The sequence below is a fragment of the Babylonia areolata genome, chromosome 19, assembly GCF_041734735.1.
Source record: "Babylonia areolata isolate BAREFJ2019XMU chromosome 19, ASM4173473v1, whole genome shotgun sequence".
Lineage (NCBI taxonomy): Eukaryota > Metazoa > Mollusca > Gastropoda > Neogastropoda > Buccinidae > Babylonia > Babylonia areolata.
Genome location: NC_134894.1, coordinates 4,371,863 through 4,379,362, shown reverse-complemented (window position 1 = coordinate 4,379,362; position 7,500 = coordinate 4,371,863). Strand labels below are relative to the sequence as shown.

Sequence of the window (7,500 nt, the reverse complement as noted above, 5' to 3'; positions counted from 1 at the left end):
ATGAGTCGTTGACTGCAGGAAAACGAGCCAGGGAGAAAATGAAGGGGAACAAGAAGCAGAAAAACAACCACAGGCGGTCGAAATTTGCTATTCATATTTACGAATAAACAGCCAGACCCGAATTTTTTTTTTCTCTCTGACGCACAGTGAACCATAGACTGAAAAGCCTTTTATACCTTTAGTTCCCATAGACAAGTCAAGTTTGTGCGCACGGGTTTATAGCGAGATGGTTTATCGTCTCATCCGAATGACTAGCGTTCAGACCATAACTCAAGGGTCTAGCGGTGGTGGTAGAAATACCGTTGAGGGTGGTGGGATTCGAACCTGGGCGCTCAGATTCTCTCGCTTCCTAGGCGAACCCGTTGCTACACCAGACCATCACGCGGTGATTACCGTGCAGGGAATTTGTGTTGACGCTGTTGTTAGAGGAAGTATTTGTCAAATTGAGTGAAAATTTCTTCGATTCTTTCCTTCTTACTGTTCCTCCACTCTCTCATCCTTTCTTTCTGTTTTTCCCCTTTCTCTCTGTCTGTCTGTATTTACCAGTCAAATGTTTTGTCATGTGGAGTGATGGCCTAGAGGAAACGTGTCAGCCTAGGAAGCGAGAGAATCTGAGCGCGCTGGTTCGAATCACGGCTCGGTCGCAAATATTTTCTCCCCCTCCACTTGAATTTTGAGTGGTGGTCTGGACGCTAGTCATTCGTATGAGACGATAAACCGAGGTCCCGTGTGCAACATGCAGTAAACGCACGTAAAAGAACCCACAGCAACAAAAGGGTTGTCCCTGGCAAAATTCAGAACAAAAATCTTCGATTGCTATAGGAAAAACAAATAAAACTGCAAGCAGGAAAAAATACCAAAAAATGGGTGGCGCTCTCAGTGTAGCGACGCGCTCTCCCTGGGGAGAGCAGCCCGAATTTCACACAGAGAAATCTGGTGTGACAAAAAAGAGAAATACAAATACAAACAACATACATTTACACGGTACTGCAAAATGTTAATATAACAACAATAACAAAGACTATAGAAATATATCAAATATTATATAGAAAAAATAAGAAGAAAGGAAAATAAGAAAAAACAGACTGATTCATTTAAGCTGCACTGCATCTGCTGTTTGGAAAAAAAAAATATTAGAAAAAAAATCACACAACTCTTGGGGCCATTTGAATTCTGTGTGTGTGTGTGTGAGTGAGTGAACGAATGATTTTGTTTTCAGGCTCGCTTTGCCCATTCACCAGGGGGCAAGGGGGGGAAGGGGGTGTACATGTCAGAAACGTAACGAAATATGAGAAGTGACGCGCTGTACACTTGATCAAAACATGGAATCCACGTCATGCGATTAATTATAATTAGTATCATACAAAGTCTGTATAATCACAATCTTTGTTTTCAAATAGGCCGGCAAGTGAAAAGGAATCACACAGCGAAACTAATCATGATATATCGAGATCAAGATTTCCATTTCTAGCACTTTTGCAAGCGTTTGGATTCTTTAAACGTATTAAATAAACTGTCCATTTTCTTAGCTGACTCCTCAAGACAAGACATAATCTGTCGGCAGACATCTGGTAGTGAGTGAGTGAGTGAGTGAGTGTGTGTGTCAAGTCAAAATGATCTTTATTGAGGGTAAAAGAATAAGCTTATACAGCTTTTTTACATCCTGCCCTCATAAAAAAAGAGAAGAAAATTAATTTTTTTAAATTAAAAAAAGGAAGAAATGGGGGAAGTGGGGGTCTGGAAAGGATAATATGGAAATAAACAATTACAAGAAACACACAAAAATTCTACCGAGAACAACAAGAAGAACAGAAATAATACAAGCGTAAATAGCAATAAATTTACATATGATACTGACACGATTACAACATGCAGTGCGACATTCTTACATCATTAACTTCATTCAGGAAGAAAAGAGAGAGAGAAAAAACGAGAGAGAAAGATACATATATATACATACACATACACACACACACACACACACACACACACACATATATATATATATATATATATATATATATATATATAGAGAGAGAGAGAGAGAGAGAGAGAGAGAGAGAGAGAGAGAACAGACGGATAAAGGTAACAGTCGAGAGATGGAAAAGAGAGACAGAGAGTCAGAAGGACAGAGAAAGTGTGTGTGTGTGTGTGTGTGTGTGTGTGTGTGTGTGTGTGTGTGTGTGTGTGTGCGCGCGCGCGCGTGTGGCTACCTGTGTTTGTGCTATTACGAATATGTAATCCACTAATTTTAATGGTCGCTGATTTTTGTACTTAAGCCTCTCTTTCCATCTCTCTTTCTGCATCCGTCAGTCTGCCTGTTTCTTCACTTCGTTTTTTTTTTTCTTCTTAATAACTGCTCCGTCACTGTCTAGACATGTCCCAGTGCTACACGTATTTGCTTATCAATGTGTGCAATTATGTGATATGCATGTTCATATTATTTCGTATTCTTTCCTGTCGTGAACTGTTTTTTGTTTTGTTTTGTATTGTTTTGTTTTTTAGTTTACATTTCTATTATCTATCTTTCAGTTTTTGCCCAGACATTCGGATAAAAAAAAACACAATATGTTTAATTCCTTTACCTTCTTAAATATTTCGTTTCGTTTCGTTTCGCCTCTCTCTCTCTCTCTCTCTCTCTCACACACACACACACACACACACGCGCGCGCGCGCGCGCGCGCGCACACACACACAAATACAAACACACACATACACACATTCACTATTCCTTTTTATTATTTGTAAAAGCATATGACTTAATCTTGGCGCAAATATAATCCAGAATCATACAAAAATCACCACACACAAGACGCGCACGCCTGGAAAAGAGAGCAGAAAATGTAAATTTTTTTTTTTTTTGATAAAATTTTCGCAATTTCTGTTGGGGAGACCGCGACAGGTTGCGACATGGGAATGGCTGCGACAATTATATAAAATAAAAAAAACACCACCAAAAAAACAACAACAAAAAACAACAACAACGACAACAACAAAAACCAAGTCAGGTTTGTTTTACCGCCCGTTTTCCCCCCCCCCCCCCGCTGTTTTTGTTTTGTTTTGCTTCTCGTGTTTTTTCCCCAAACCCAAGCATTCCTCTCCCTGATTAAGTTGAGCGAGAACGGGTTTTTTCACTGCATAAACACGCCATGAGAAGCCTAGTTTTTCGCAGGAGTAAGTAGGCTAATTGTATGAAAAATCCCTTTGTATAAATGTTACTATCAGACAGTCAGTGCTTCTGACGCAACTGTTTCACACCTTGGCGAACGAATAAAACAGGTATCCATCTGTCAGATTTTTTTTTTTTTTTTTTTTTTTTTTTTGGCAAGTGTTTCTAATATTCCGATGCCATTTGAAAATATAACAAAAAGCAAACAAACAAACAACTAACAATAATAAACCGCGGGTTTAACTGCAGGACCGCCAACTGACAGGAGTTTTGTCATTGGCAAGCCTAGAGCTGAGGCCATGTCATTAGTATGGCTACACATGTGTCGCATAATTACGACAAAAATCCTGCTGGACAGCACATGTGGACTGACCAAATACACTTACAGACAGGACGAGTGGCGCGGCACTGTGGCGACGCACTTTACCTTGGGGACAGCAGTCTTGATTTAACACAGATAAGTATGTTGTGACATAATGTGATACAACACAACACAATAAATACGGTACAACACAATACAATACAATGGTACAATAAGCTGATCCGAGGCTTGACAGATTATACATGTAATCATATCCTTCCACGCTATTAAAAAAAAGAAAATAATTGAGGGGTCTAACGACACCAAAAGTAGTTTTAAGACAATGGGTATGCGTACCTGAACGTTTTTACACCAGAACTCTCGATGGACTGACAGCTGTTGCTGAGGAGGTTAAGAAAAGGAATATGAGTGAAAAGGATTGTCATTTGTTTTCTGAAACAAGTTGTACTGGTTTTACGCAGACGACACAGTAATCTTCCCAGAGACAGTCACAGGCTTGCAGAATGGTCAGACGGCAGTGAGAGAGTATTGTTAGAAATGGGAGTTACTTCTGGAATGCTAAGAAGCGTAAAGATGGCAAATTTCTCTAGGAGCAAAGTTAAGAGTATTCCAGATTTAAAAAAAAAGAAGAAAAAAATATATATCGGCAAGGATAAAATTGATGTTATACGTTGCTTTGAATACTTGATGCTCAAGATAAATTACAATGATAAAAGGCATGTTGCCAAGCCTGAGTTATATGTCTGTGCTTCGAGAGCAGTGTTTGCACTTCTCTGGAGAATAACCAATCATAGCTTCTTATCGATCTAATCATTGAACCATTTCGATTGTCAACAAATGGCTTTTCAATTTATACAATACCAACATACATCGAAACCAAATTGATAGATTTAAACCCCCTTGAATGAAAATGGATAAAATAGTTTTTGGTTGAATCAACAAAATTTTTATGTACATCCCACATGGTGTAAACAGAAAGTCAATTGTCGTTTAGAGATCAGTTTTTGCAAGACTAGTGCAAACATGTAAATAACAATAGTATGTTTATCACAGGATGTTTAAACCAAATTTTGGTCAAGATCTTTATTAATTCATTTCTACAGTGTCACCAAGGAAGTTTGTAACTGAATTAGTTAAGTTTAGAACAACCAATAATGCACTGCCTGCTAATACACAATGTTTCGACAATTTACCCAGAAGTGAAAGAATCTGTGAGAAACGATCCACAAGCGACATTACCGATGAGATTCACTGCTTATTTTTGTGCCCCCTTTTTGGACAACATCAGACACAAATGTTGATCAACGTACTTTAAAACCTGCCCAAATACATAAATACCTACTGATTGTTTTCTGGAAAAAAGAAGAAGAAAAGAATACTGTTAAAACTGAAATCCTTTCCAAAGGTATTTCTTTTCCATAGAATTTTGTCAAATGATGGGAAAATTAGTCAGTTACTAAGAAAAATAATTTATTGACTTGTTGGTTTGCATTTGCTGGCTGAATCAGTAGCATAAGCAGCATTGAGTTGAAGTTGTCTGCTTTGTAGACGGAGAGAGTTATCAGTCTTTATTGTGTACTTTAAGCCTTCACTCCCCTAGCTTTGCTGGTCTTTCTTTTCCAGTGAAAAAGCCATCGAGGCAATCGCGTGTTTGTTCTGCATTTTCCGAACATTCTGTGTAGCTTCTTCAGGATTAAAAGGCTGAAAAATCTACTTTGTATTTTAACATTTCTTCTGTCATTGCTGCTGTGAGCACATGTCATCGTATGATCGGTATCAGGACAAACCCGGGGTTTCCTTTTTGAGAAAGTGCCTGGGTTTGTTCCAGTGTATGTTTTATTTACCTGTGAATCGGTAGCATAAACAGCATTGACTTGAAGTTGTGTGCTTTGTAAACGGAGAGAGTTACCACTCTCTGTGATTGTTGTTCAATCCCTTACTCGCCCAGCCTCATTCTTCCTTCATTTCGAGTTCTTTGTTAAGGTCCCAGTTTGAATCTTAACTCCAATGTTCATTTCGAGTTCTTTGTTAAGGTCCCAGTTTGAATCTTAACTCCAATGTTCATTTCGAGTTCTTTGTTAAGGTCCCAGTTTGAATCTTAACTCCAATGTTCATTTCGAGTTCTTTGTTAAGGTCCCAGTTTGAATCTTAACTCCAATGTTCATTTCGAGTTCTTTGTTAAGGTTCCAGTTTGAATCTTAACTCCAATGTTCATTTCGAGTTCTTTGTTAAGGTCCCAGTTTGAATCTTAACGCCAAACGTACACAACATCCAAAATAAAAACTTTTTTTGTTATTAAAAAAAAAGAAAAAAAAAGAAGAGAAAACAACAACAACAAAACAAACAACAAAACAAACAAACAGACAGACAAACAAACAAAAAACAGGGGTGTCATCCTCGCGGAAAAACCCCAAGTAAACACCACCGAGACATGATATCCCCCCCACACCCCCACGCACCAGCCCCCATGCCCCCACCTCGCCCGCCTACCTGTTCTTTCTCCTGTGTCGTCATTTCCAGAGTCAATGTCTCAAGTCATTATCAGAGTCCCCTTTTTTCAAAAACCCGGGCAGTGTCTGCATTTGCTTGCGTGGACAGAGACCGTTAACACTGCGAGCAGACGCGTTTCAGTTTTCAGGATATGGATGATGGTGGATTTTTTTTTTCTTTTGAAGGGGACTCTAAGGTTACTTACCGAAACCCGCCCCCCACCCCTCCCCACTAGGTCCCCCCCCCTCCCCGTCCTTCTCCCAGCACCCTCTCATGCGTTTCCCTTTCTTTTAGTTCCAGTTTCCTATCTCTGCTCCAAACGTTCTCTCTGCCACACCCCGGCCTTCATTACTCTTGTGTTTGTCTTCCATTGTCAGGCATTTTCCTGTCTTGGGTTTGCATGAGGGGTGAACTGAAGAGAGAGAGAGAGAGAGAGAGAGAGAGAGAGAGAGAGAGAGAGAGAGAGAGAGAGAGAGAGAGAGAGATTTTACCTGTGAAGACCACCTACCCATGCACAAAAGGGGAACGTCACGATGACACCAATGTGTAGGACAGGGTGTTCTATCGCCAACATTTAAACGTCGCTTACACGCAAAGAGATGTGCTGATTCAACTGCTGTGATATTTGCGGTGCTCCATACTTCCGAAGCATACAGTAGCATAGTTTGGGTCTGCGAAACAAACAAACAAAAAAGCCCCAAAAGAAACTAAACAACAACGAAAAAATTTTAAAAAAATACAAAAAATAATAAAATAAAAACGAGAGTTGGATCAAAGCTTCCAAGTGCCCACATTGTCGTCATGAAGTCCACTATTTTCCCTTCATGGAAGATGATTCCTCGCATGCGCCATTTACGGGAAGCTTTATTGTCAGTACGTATCCTAAGTATTTGCATTCATTAACGACTTCTAGTTCTGTGGTGCCATAGTACCACTTCTCACTTGCAGCGAGGTGGCACCCTCCCCTCTCCCCCCCCTAGCCCCCCTCCCCCGCCCCCCTTTTTTAATTTTTATTTTAAATCATTACTTTGGTTTTGTCTATGTTCACTGTTAATCCTAAAGCCTTTGACGCTTTCTCTAAGTTCGAAATCTGATTTTGAAGTCCTGAAAGAGTCGATGACACTAAGAAATATTGTCTGTAAATATAAGGAGGTTAATTTCTTCGCGGCCTGGTACAAGCTGTGTTCCATGCTTTCCATGCTCTCGAACAAAATCACCTGCCTCGGATATGAATAATCAGAAAAGAAGAGGACTCAGTTGACAGCCTTGCTTTACTCCATAAAAACTTTCAAGGAAATCAGAACATTTTGCTCCCCAAAGAACACAAACTTTGTATGCAGTAATATCAAACATGAAAAAGTTCTGGATTCTGATTTTCTGAGCTGCCGTCTTGGGGCGTGCTGCAGCTGGAGAATAGGGGTTTTCCCGGCCACGTGACGTGATGACTGCGCTGTTTTCGCGGATTCCCGTTTGTGTCTTCAGACAGGTGTGTCTGTGGTCGTGACAGCGGTGCTAGAGC

The 7,500-nt window shown here is 40.0% G+C and overlaps 1 protein-coding gene across 1 annotated transcript in view; it reads left to right on the top strand.

Moving 5' to 3' along the window:
* Positions 1-7,500, top strand: part of LOC143293392 (CD9 antigen-like) — an 80,953-nt gene that overhangs the window by 1,200 nt on the left and 72,253 nt on the right. The window lies entirely within an intron of this gene.